Here is a 13,755-nt window from a genome sequence, read left to right as displayed (position 1 = left end):
CAAAATAAATGGCTTTTCTTTGTTGATTTTGTGTTCCGCTGTTGATAATTGGCGGATTGGCTGAGCCGAGAGGACCGTCCAAAATGTATAATTTGTTGGGTAAATCCGAAAGAACACAAAACAAAAGTGAATAATTAAAGGGAACAGTACGTAGAGCAAATCGTGGGGGAATAATATGTGAAGTGGACGGATGATCTAATTGCCTAGAATGATAATATTCTACTATTGTCCGAAACAAAAAATTCACGATACCGAGTAATATATCACTAAAAACTTGAAGTTTGTACTTCGATAATGGATTTTTTTGCATAATATATATTATAGCTAGCACCAAATGGAAAAAGAACTATATAATGGGTCGTCTTTTAGTTTTTAGCACAGTTAGTATTATTATTTGTAACCAGATGATGGGTTTAATCAGTGGCGGAGGCAGCATTTTGTTTTACCGAAGTCAATTTAATAATAACTACATGTTACAGGGGTGTCAATAAGTTAAATTTTGTTATAAAAAGAACTGGAATTTATTTGTATCGCAGGAATTTAAATAAGGGCAAAATTTTATATCCGTAGAAAGAAATAACACTGATATAGAGAGAGAATAGAAGAGAAGTGTTTTTTAGGTGTGCATTATAAACGAACGCAAACGTTCGTATATATAGAAGAAAATTTACTGTGCAAATAGTGCAGCGGGACCTACATCTTTAATTATTTCAAACATTACGGTGGCCGCTTTTGTTTACTTTCGTAACACTCCCCCTTGGGGGCCGGTGTCACTATCCGCTCTCGCTTAACGTCTTTGTTGCCTCGTTAAAAACCTTTCCAGGAAAACCCAATGGGAAAAACCATAGTAAGGTAAAAAGAGTACAACTACGTAAGCTCCCCCTCGAATGAACATTCATAGATCCTTCTGATGGCGCATCCCAATGTTATGGATGTGTTTTCTGAATACCGAGGTAGGGAGTGATTTTGTGAAGAGGTCAGCTTCATTGTCGCATGATTGGACATATCTTACTTCAATCTCTTTCCTTTTCACGAGCTCTTGAGTGTATGAGAAGAACTTCGGATGAATATGCTTCGTTCTATCGCTTTTGATATATCCTTCCTTCGTTTGAGCAACACATGCCGCGTTATCTTCATATAGAATAGTTGGCTCCGTATTTTCGCCAATCCCGCTGCTTGAACAGATGTGTCGGCTCATTGATCTCAGCCATACACATTCTCTACTTGCTTCATGGAGTGCAATTATCTCAGCATGATTTGAAGAAGTAGCCACGAGCGTTTGTTTCTGGGAACGCCAAGATATAGCAGTGCCTCCGATCGTAAAAACGTATCCTGTTTGCGATCGGGCTTTGTGTGGATCTGAAAGATATCCTGCATCTGCAAAACCAACCATTTGACCTTTTGAACTTTTAGGATAAAATAAGCCCAAATCAATGGTCCCTTGGAGGTAACGAAAAACATGTTTAATCCCATTCCAATGTCTTCGAGTTGGAGATGAGCTGAATCTTGCCAAAAGATTCACAGCAAATGATATATCAGGCCGTGTACAATTTGCAAGGTACATCAGCGCTCCAATTGCACTTAGATATGGTACTTCTGGACCAAGTATCTCTTCTTTCTCCTCAGGTGGTCTAAATGGATCACTTTCAATATTAAGTGACCTAACGACCATCGGGGTGCTAAGAGGAGTTGATTTATCCATGTTAAATCGTTTCAACACTCTTTTAGTGTATGTGGATTGATGCACAAATATACCATTTTGTGAATGTTCTATTTGTAGGCCAAGACAATACTGTGTCTGTCCAAGATCTTTCATCTCAAATTCTCCTTTGAGATAGTCTGATGCCTTTTGTATTTCCTTTTGAGTTCCGATGATGTTAAGATCATCAACATATACCGCGATTATTACAAATCCGGATATTGTTTTCTTGATGAAAACACATGGGCATATAGGATCATTCACATATCCTTCTTTTGTTAAATGATCACTGAGACGATTATACCACATACGTCCAGATTGCTTTAACCCATATAATGATCTTTGCAATTTTATTGCACATACATCTTTAGGTTTGGAACTTAATGCTTCTGGCATTTTAAATCCATCAGGAACTTTCATGTAGATATCAGTATCTAATGATCCATATAGATAAGCTGTAACAACATCCATGAGACGCATCTCTAGATTTTTATCAGCTGCTAGACTCATCAAGAATCTAAATGTAATGGCATCCATAACTGGAGAATACGTTTCTTCATAATCGATTCCAGGTCTTTGAGAAAAACCTTGAGCCACTAGACGAGCTTTGTATCTCGTAATCTCATTTTTCTCATTTCGCTTTCGAACGAAAACCCATTTGTACCCAACTGGTCTCACATCTGCAGGTGTGAGCACAATAGATCCAAATACTTTTCGTTTATTAAGCGAATCAAGTTCAGCTTGTATTGCATTTTTCCATTGTTCCCAATCATGTCTCTTTTGACATTCATAGACAGATTTTGGTTCTGGATCATCGATTTCTTCATTTATTTCACTTGACACAATATATGAGAAAGCATCATCAAGGTCATTTTGTTTATTTCTATTCCATATCCTTTTATTATGGATGTAATTAATAGAAATCTCATGATTATCTTTCGATTCATGATGCTCTGATTCATGATGCTCTGATTCATCAGAATCCTTATCATTTATTTCTTCCAAAATATTTTCTGCTATTTTGGGTGCATCATATATTTCAGCTTTCTTCTGTTTCCTAGGATTCTTATCCTTAGAACCAACAGGTCTACCACGCTTCAGGCGTGTTTTTGGCTCTCGTGTGTCATCCTCCTTTTCTTGTTCATTTGGCATTTTGATACGAGCAGGAGCATTTGCAGCTGGTATATGAGATTTAGTTACCGTCTTGGTATCTACAAATGCATCAGGTAGCTGGTTAGCTATACTCTGTAAATGCATAATTCGTCGAACTTCTAGTTCTGACTCTTTAGTAGGAGGATCAAGATATAACAATGATGGTACACTCCATTTTATATCACTTCCAACATTTTTGTTTTCTCCCCCTAGAACTGGGAATACATTTTCGTCAAAATGACAATCAGCAAAACGTGCTGTAAAGACGTCACCAGTCTGTGGTTCTAGGTATCTTATAATTGATGGGGAATCAAAACCAACATATATTCCCAATCTTCTTTGTGGTCCCATCTTTGTACGTTGTGGTGGTGCTACAGGCACATATACCGCACAACCAAAGATTCTAAAGTGGGAAATGTTTGGTTCTCGACCAAACGCTAATTGTAGTGGGGAATACTTATGGTATGCACTCGGTCTGATCCGAATGAGTGCTTCTGCATGCAAAATGGCATGTCCCCATACAGAGGTTGGAAGTTTTGATCTCATGATCAATGGTCTTGCAATCAATTGCAGACGCTTAATTAAAGATTCAGCCAAACCATTTTGCGTATGAACATGAGCAACCGAATGTTCAACTTCAATTCCCATTACCATACAATAGTCATTGAATGCTTGGGATGTGAATTCACCAGCGTTGTCTAGTCTAACTCTTTTAATAGTATAATCAGGAAACTGTGCTCGCAGTTTGATTATCTGAGTTAGAAATCTCGCAAATGCCACATTTCGAGATGATAATAGACAAACGTGTGACCATCTACTGGATGCGTCAATTAATACCATAAAATAGTGGAATGGTCCACAAGGTGGGTGTATAGGTCCACATATATCGCCTTGAATTCTTTCAAGGAACTTTGGTGATTCTTTATCGATTTTGGTTGGCGATGGCCTTACGATCAATTTTCCTAGAGAACATGCAACACATGTCATTTTATTCCCTTGAGAAATCTCCTGGATTTTCAGTGGATGACCATGTGAACTTTCTATGATTTTACGCATCATTGTAGTTCCTGGGTGGCCAAGGCGATCATGCCATAACGTGAACTCTTCTGGGTTCCGTTCTACTACAAGATTTGATTCGATCTCATCGATATAAGTATGATGTAACCCCGAAGGAAGCTCTGGAAACTTTTCCAATATGTGTTTTCTGCCACATTTCTCAGAAGTTACATACATGTATTTCTTTCCATCCTCAGTTGCAGACTGAGTATCATATCCGTGAAGATATATGTCTTTAAAACTCAACAAATTCCTTTTAGAACTTGGAGAATATAGAGCATTATTTATGGAAAATTTTGTTCCATTCGGTAAAGTAAAGTTTGCTTTACCAGTTCCTTCAATCACGTCTGCAGGACCTGATATTGTATTGACGACAATTCTTGTTGGTTTTATATCAGAGAAATATCTCTTTTGTCTCAGAATAGTGTGCGTTGTTCCACTATCTGGTATGCATATTTCACGAATCCGTTTCTTGGATTTTGCTTCATTACCATTCTGATCCATTTCTGAAATTGTCATAAATGTAAAAGGAAACATAAAATTCATTCATATAAGGAAAAACACAATAATTATACATTAAGGTGATGTTAAAACATCATTATTTGTTTAAAACAAGAAATGTAATAATTATACATGGTAATACTGAAAACTATTCAATACTCTTATCATAGGCATTTCGATTCTCTTCAGGAGTAATCTAGTCCAGCTCATTAGCGAAGTCGGAGGATTCAAGGTATGAAGTCCCTTCAACATTTTCTGTGAGGTTCACCTCTTTAGCCTTTCCTTTTATGGACTCTTGATATAACTTGCACAAATGTGGGGGAGTACGACAGGTACGGGACCAATGTCCCTTACATCCACATCTGTAACATACAGTCTCACTTTTCTTTGTGGTATCCTCTTCGGTTTCTTTGCCTTTAGGAGGTTGTTCAGATCTAACCCATTTGTTAGATCTAATACTTTTAGGATAGTAAGGCTTTCCACGTTTGTTGTTGAAACGCCGACCACGACCTCGGTTGGTCTGGTTTCTCCTTCCCGAATATTCTACCGCCGTAGCATTCACTTCGGGAAATGCCTTGGCTCCCGTAGGTCGGGAATTATGGTTTTTGATTAGTAACTCATCGTTCTTTTCAGCCAACATGAGTGTTACCATCAATTCAGAAAATTTGGTGTACCCACATTTTCTGTAAATTCGGGATAAGACGTTGTGTTCTTTGTGAAAAGTATTATATGTCTTGTCAAGCATTTCTGCTTCGGTGACAGGGTTACCACAATATTTTAATTGTGCAACTATCCTCAAGATAGTCGAATTGTAATCTCTAACCCTTTGGAAATCCTGAAACCTCAGGGTTTTCCACTCTTCAAGAGCGTGAGGGAGATTGATTTCCTTTTGATTATCGAACCTATCTTTCAAGGCCTGCCATAGTACGGCTGGGTCCTCAACGTCTCCATAGTCGTGAGTTAGATTCTCATCTAAATGCTTCTTCAGGAAGATAATCGCTTCGGCTATATGCTCGGGTGGCGATTTGTTACCGACTTCTATCGCTTCGGTTATCTTTTTTATTACAAGATAAGGTTTCACATTTGTGACCCATCTGACATAATTTTCGCCGGTTACTTTCAGAGCCGGGAACTGGAGTTTCTCGATGTTTGCCATTTGTATTTCTAAAACACAAAATAATAATTTCATTAGAACTTCATAATTTAAAAACCGTTTACATTAATCATACAAGCAATTACAAGGAGAAGCGATGTAAAGAAAATTAAACCGATATTCATCTTAAATTCACTCGGAGTAAATTCTCCAACGAATAAACCATAAATAGAAACACAAATAAAAATGACACATAAAAACAAAAGTGCGCGAATCATCTTTCTTGAAATGGAAAATCGGAGGAGAGCGATTTGAAATTTTTGAGAGAAGATGAAATGTTTTGGATGATGAAATGGAGTGAAAATGAGTTGTATTTATAGGTGAAAAACACTGTTCATAACCGTTGGAGAAAGGGAAAATTTTTGAAAAAATTTCTTTGTGACCGTTGGGGTTAAATCGAGTGCACCAAAAATTAGTCTGAAAATATCGTATTAAACGGTCAATCAAATCTATAAAATTTCATAAAAGTAAAAAAATATGACAATAAAATCATGCGACGGCTCAGCCGATCAATGCAGAGTAATAAATAAATTATACGGCGGCTCGGCCGACCAATTAATAATAAACAGAATATGAGGCGGCTCTGCCGACCAATAAATAAATTAAATTACTAGTAAATAATATAGGCGGTATACCGACCATTATAACAGGGTATAAATGATACAAATAAATTTTACCGAATCGCAGAGTGATCGTGCTGATAACGTGTTATAAAAAGAACTGGAATTTATTTGTATCGCAGGAATTTAAATAAGGGCAAAATTTTATACCCGTAAAAAGAAATAACACTGATACAGAGAGAGAATAGAAGAGAAGTGTTTTTTAGGTGTGCATTATAAACGAACGCAAACGTTCGTATATATAGAAGAAAATTTACTGTACAAATAGTGCAGCGGGACCCACATCTTTAATTATTTCAAACATTACGGTGACCGATTTTGTTTACTTTCGTAACAAATTTTCAATATTTCATAAGATCCCCTTGTTTTACTGAAGTCAAATTCAAATATATTTTATTTTGTTAGAAAATCCATGTGGGTCATGTGATCCCCTTGCTTACAAGCTACCACTGGGTTTAATGGTAACTAAATTTTGGATTGCTAAACAACATGAGTTCGAAAGTATCCTTTTACACTTCATCAGGTGATTACTAGATATGGACCATTTTTTAGAAATTATTTGAATACCCAGAAAAATGTCAATCTGTGTACTGCACATTCTTTTAGAAATTAATCTGAATCTTTCCATAGATCATGAATACTCCAAGATAACTACAAAATATTATTATTTGTATTATTTTACCAAAAAGTGTATAGAAGTTGATAATCAAACGATATACACCCTTGAAACTAATAACCCTTTATATTATGTTAAAATATCATGAGAATAAAAAATAAATGACTAGAGATTTTCAGTATTTTCAATATATTTCATTTTATCCAAAAAAAACTTAAAATAGTAAAGATAAAATAGAGTTGTCTACTTAACTAACGGTGTTGTATTTAAAAAGCAAATTAGGTAAAAACTGTCCTGATAATCTTGAATAATATATTAACAGGACCGGCTTAGATAGGGGGTGAACGATGCGATCGTTTCGGGTCCAATCTGTTGTCCCTCTATTTCTTAACAGATAAATGTTCGATTTTTTTAAAAAATACATGTATTTTATATTAAAAATAAGAAAAAGGGTTCAGATTTTTTTATATGAAAATATTTTTTATTTTCATAGATTTATTTTTAAAAATACTTTTGGTATTTTGAAAAGAAACATATATCTATCAGATTTTTTAAAGAAAAATAATAATTTGAAAATTAAATTTTTTTTTTGTCCCAGCCTGTGACACCATTGAGTTGGTCTTGTATATTAAAGATTATTTTTTGTACGAAAAACTTATAATAAGGGAGCTTCGTTACCTTTCAAAGTTTGCTGGTTTGATGATGCTGGTGCGGCACCTGATTCCGAATCATTGTTAGATTGTTAGATTTTTAATAAAATCTTTGTCGTCTAATATTTGTGTTCTTCTACGTATTGGTATCTCTTGACGCCCTGGTAGTAATTAATTGAATGCATATGAGAGGAAGGTGCATGCGTGTCGTTTCTATTTAAAATTTTGAACCATGCATGGTCAAATGTTCGAGTTTTGTCTTTTTATTACAAAACATGTATTTAAATATTGATATTGTAAAATGATATCAAAAGCTAAATGGATAATTTGAAAAATACACCATTTATCATTTAAAATTTGAAAATATATTTTTTTTAAAATTACACTTTCTTGTATATGATAAGACATATTTACCATGGTTCTAATATGATATTACACGTTTTAATAACCAAAATGTAAATATGAAAATATTATTATTATTCGTGTGTGTGAAAATTAAGTTTGAGATAAATACGTAATGTTGTTGGGGTTTAGTTTTTCACGAAATGGATTAAACCATGTTGCTTTACAAGTTCATCAATCATTAAAGACAGGGAACTACATTCTTTTAAATTGTGAAAAGTATGTCATAAATTTACTGCAACTCCACGAATTTTTATGAGCCCATATTCACAAAGTTCATAAATATAATCTAAGTACAAAGTTACAGTAACTAATAAACTGTAACATAAAGAAAAGAGATACATCAAGGCACCGTTTGGCTTTTATATATTTTTGATTGTTTTCATGAGTGTCTGGTCTTATATCTATGACAAGAAAAACTTCAAGGGATCATTTAGTATTTGCTAAAGAAGTTTTATATCTTGATTGATTGGTTTTTGTTCTAAAAGGATCCTAAAAACAATAATATATGGTGAATTGTGATGAAAAACTTCAAAGCATTTTTGCTTCGGAAGCAACAGTGGAGCTAGTCGAGCTTTTGCCACTTTTTAGATTCTGTATAATTGATTTATTTTCTTAGTTAAATTCTCGTGAGGGATCTAATATGTTTTCTGCACTGCTTTTAGATTTTTTTTCTATAGTATTTGGTGTAATATGTTTATGATGATGACGACATGGAACTTCTTCTACGAGATAATAAAACATTGTGGCATCGAATCTCTTATATATTAAAAGAGGAGCATTGGAGTTAATGCTTTCACACCAATTAGGACACGTGTCTATTGGAGAGAGACTCTCACAAATTAGTTTCTTTATTTGATTTTTCTATTAGCGGATTTCTTAAAGAGTTTCCTTACTCTAGAAAAATAAGTAACCAACTCATGATTTGGAGTTCTCACGTAAAGCTAATGCTACGGATTTGTCTCTTCTTCATTCTTACCCACCTTTTACTTCAACCGCACTGTTTTTAATGAAAGGTTCGGAGTTCTACGTATCCCCCGACTCAGGAAACCACGACCCAGTTACCCCAAGGCTCGGAACGTTTAGACACGTCGTGGTTCAAGACGAGTCCCTCGGTATCATCTTTAAACGAGACATGACCATTCATCTCAATGAAGAACTCATCCTGAACACTTTGAAGAAGAGCACAATCTGTATCATATTTCAACGAGACATGACCGTTCATCTCAAAGATGTACTCATCACTTTCAAAACCATAGACGGTTGTGCTCTGTCCGTGCACATCGCTGGGGGGGGGTTTGCATCACGATCCACTACGTCACCACAGAGTGAAAGATGTACTCATCACTTTCAAAACTAAATATAATGCAACCATTATAACGATACGCTTTATAGTTCATGCAACCATTATAACGAGACATCACTTTCAAAGATATTAAAACATATTTAATATTATAATACATAATAGCCACAAAGGTCAACCCTGGTTAAAACCCACAAAGTGAAATCCAGGAAAGGGTTAAAGATTTTAATTACAGACAAAGTTGGGAAGCCACAGAGGTCAACCATGAATGTCGTTTACAAAGAAGTTTTTCAGAATTTGTTTGAAGAAAAAGACATATAAGTAAGTATTTGCTGTGTTGCTTATGGTATTATATGTTCTTACGAGAAGTCTTAAATTTTTTATATATTGTCTATGTTGCTTATAATATTTTATGTTTAATTAACAGAGGTTGTGCGGCAAGTTTGTGCAAGAACAAGTGTTTTAACGTGGAAGGTATGCCGATTGCGTACTTTTATATAGTAAATACTCATGTTTTAAAGCAAACAGTTAATATAAGTAATTGCAGGGACAATTACCTATCGACAACTCAAACACACACAATTTGCAGGCAAACCAACTGAAGTTATGCGCATCAAAATTATATGTACTCTTCAAGCGGCTATGTATACCATTTATACAACTACTTTTCAGTAATTTCAAGATTGCAGGATCTCTGTGCATGTTTTTAAGTAGACATTTTTTCATTCAACAAAGTTTATTAGAGCGAAGTTTATTAAAAAGTTTGGTTCCGTTCTAAACTTATCTATGTTGCCTTATACGGACTATTATGCGTCTGAGATTTTTAGTTGTTTTTTTTTTGACCAATGTCATCTCATTGCTTTAGTCGTATTTCCTAAAAATGTAATCATAAAAATAACATAGACGCACACAAAAATCAAATTTCATATATTATTCAAGTGTATATGATATATACTGTTTTCCCATCCTCACTTATTTTTACGATCGCATTTATATAGTTTCAACCAATGAAAATTATGGGATCCTTATGATATATACTGTTTATGTTATATCATAAAAACATGTATAATCACAGTTAGAAAATTAAACTTATGTTTCCTTCCCTCTGATTTCTCTTAAAGCCAATATAAAGAGAAACATTTTTCGCAAAGAGCCGAGTATATAATGTTTTTTTTTATATTTTGTTAGAAAGACTGTAATTCGTTTGTTTCCGAATTTATATAGGGGATATATAGTGTTTCTATATAAATATTAATGTTCAATATTCGCAAAATGTTGAATACGAAGTAAACTTTCACATTTAGTTATTTCCTTTCTCTCACATGGTATCATAAGTTTAATAAAGATTACAGTTATGGCAAAGATCATTAAATTTAATGTTTTATATAGATTATTTAGAAACATAATATTCTTAGATACCGAGTGATTCTAATTTTCTTATCCTTGCGAACTTTAATACAATACTGAAAGGGTTGTCACATCCACTGTACTGTATTGGTATGTTATGTATAAGTTTGTTTCGTTTTTGATTAGTTACTTAACTCGGCCGTGTAAGATGGTTCAGCTAACAATTTTCATCTTATTTCCATTATTTGTGTAGACCTTTGTGGAGCTATGGTTGTTGTAGGGGAGTGCAACAACTTGAAGAACTAGGACCTGACGAGATATTTTCTTATCAGAATACCAGGATGGAGTTCACTTTGGTTAACACAGAGTTTGAACTTCTGACTTTACTCATATTTTGTTTTGAGAAACAGATATTAGTTTTCATATATATCAATATGCTAACTCACCAAATGAATTACAAGTTAAAACACTTAAAGTGTGTTGCCTATGGAAAGGAAGCAGTGACTTTGAATGAATACAACCTTAACTCACGTGCTCCAGTGAATGTCTGTGTTTTGAGATCATGGAGAATCCATTGGGGAGAAGGTTAGCTATCTAATATTGCATATTTTGCAGATTAAAATATCTTATGTATTTTATACTTCTTATTTAGGTGGTTTCAGATATATCACTAACCTAGAAAGCTCTTCTCAAGTCTTATTTGATCAGGACATGACAGAAATACAAAACTTCAGATCGAAGTAAGTATCTTCTAAATTAATACTTGCATGTGTTTCTTGGTTGGCGATAAGAAAATAGAGTGCCCTAATTTGTATCTTCTTCTGCTTCTATGGTCACAGAATTCCTATGCCGGCAAATTGAAATTAATGTTGGAGTGTCTATTAAATTGAAGATTTTTTCGTTTAATTAGTATTCTATTTACATTTATATTTTTGTTTTGGCTTTCAACATATTACTTAAGAACTATTATGATAAATTTTATAATTATGCATCTTAATAATAAATGAGCTTTTTAGTTATAAGAGAGTTCTTCTATTGTTTAAATATGCTTTTACCATTCTTGAAACTTTCCTCCGTTGTTATAAAGTCCTACTTCATCAATTATATATTGCAAATACATACTCTATTTTTGATTTCAAACATTAAATCACCGAGTGAAATACCCCGCGCAGGGCGCGGGTTATCACCTAGTAATTAATTAAATGAGATCTTATATAGATATTAAGATAAATATAAAACCAGTCTGTTGTTGGATTTACTTTATAAACACTTCAAATTTAAATATTAGAATACATATAAATTGGATATTTTCTTCATTGTATCTATAAATAAGCGTAGTTTCCAAAAACAGTTAAACATAGTGTAATCTTCAAAATATAAACTCATAAGAAGGTATTTTTTCAATTTTTTCCAAAGCTAAAGGGTAAACGTTTTCAGCATATTATATAGTGCATTCATTTCTTAATTATATCACCATCCATTGGATGGTTTATAGTCGTATAGAATATTTGTCTCCCATAGAATAATTATATCCTCAAAGCCCAACTGCCTTTTAATTGCTTCCATAGTTGGAGAGGTATCATCCTGGACTAGGACCTGCTACTACAACATTTGGGAAAGGCAATAGGCAATGGCGAGACAACTTCGGTCTGGAAGGACTCTTGGATTTGTCCAGAGGCCTCTCTAAAACCCTTCGGTCCTATATCCCTACAAGACAAAGATCTTATGGTCTCGGACCTTTTAACGAGAGAAACAAAGGAATGGAACATAGCCCGTGTGGAGAACCTCCTACCTGAACTCTCTTCTTGTATACGCTATATACGTCCGAGTCTCATGCATGGGAGCTCAAGATTCCTTTATCTGGTCTCTACACAAATCAGGGGACTACACTTCCAAGTCGGGCTACTATGCCATCCAATCTGTAAAATCCCAATCGACGTCAAGACTCTTGGTATTAGAAGTAAGAGAATGGAGAAAGCTAATATGGCAATCAGTTACCTCCCCCAAGCTATTTTTTTCTCTGGAAGGTGGGATCCAATGCTCTTCCAACGGGGGAGAACTTACAGAAGTGAGGTATCCTTCATAATACAATGTGTGCTAGGTGTGGAGAAGCTGAATCGATTTCACATATCCTTTTCCACTGCCCCCACGCGATGGAAGTATGGAACCTAGGCCCGTGGAATACAACCATGGATGTCCCTCTTGATGCCCGTTTCTTAGACACACTCTGTGGATCTCAGTTTCTCACACCCCTTCCACCTTATGGCTTCACTGGGAATGCTTTCCCTTGGATTTGTTGGTCACTATGGACTTCACGCGATGTTTAATTGTTTGAGAATCGATCCCAATCACCGAAGGACACCTTTGGGAAAGAGATCCTCGCTCTCAAGGAATGGGAAGTGGCCCAGCCTTTCAAACCACCAAAGACCTCTAGATCGACCTCTCTCCCCCGAGATCAAGCCCTCTCATCAATGGAAGTCTTCTGCAATACCGACGCTTCCTGGAGAAAGGCGGATAAAGCATCGGGTTTAGCATGGATTTTCTTCAACCAAGCATCCAAAGAACTCTATCGAGGATTTCGTATCCTCTCCTTGCATGGGAGAAGCCCTAGCTATTAGAGAAGCTCTGCTTCACGCGGTTTCCCTTAACCTCCCCAATATATGTGTTCGCACGGACTCCCAAGTGCTCGCTCGAGCAATCTCAACTCGCCGACGCCTGCCGGAGCTCCACGGAGCTCTCGCCGATATTGACGATCTCGCCTTTTCTCCAACTTCTCCGTTTAACTTGTCGTTTTGTTTTTATTTCACGTAATTGTAATGGACCGGCTGATGGGCTCGCAAAGGCTTGTCTTTCGACCCATTTAGCTAAGGTCCATGAAACCTTCTAATTTTCCTTTTATGAATGAATTTCATGTTGCTCAAAAAAAAAAAGAAAGAATATTTGTCTCTTCGTGATGATTGTGTCCCTATATGCTGGCAAAATATAGTAACTTTTGTATAACTAGGTGTCCTAAGCTAGAGCATTGCGGTTTGCTAATTCTGGTCGAGGCGTAAACCTTAATGATCAAAATGTACATTTCATGGAAGTCGATATCGTTCACCTATAGAGTCATGGCCTCATGGGCACACTTTAGTCTTTAGTTATCTGAATGTATTAGGATCAAAGTAAGGAGCTATTTTCATTGCATTGATTGATATATTTATCTCCGGTGTATTTAGTTTCACACACACACAAATTGGGGCTTTTCTACGATCAG

Source organism: Brassica napus, chromosome C4 (genome assembly GCF_020379485.1).
Source record: "Brassica napus cultivar Da-Ae chromosome C4, Da-Ae, whole genome shotgun sequence".
Lineage (NCBI taxonomy): Eukaryota > Viridiplantae > Streptophyta > Magnoliopsida > Brassicales > Brassicaceae > Brassica > Brassica napus.
Note: the sequence above shows the minus strand (reverse complement) of the source record.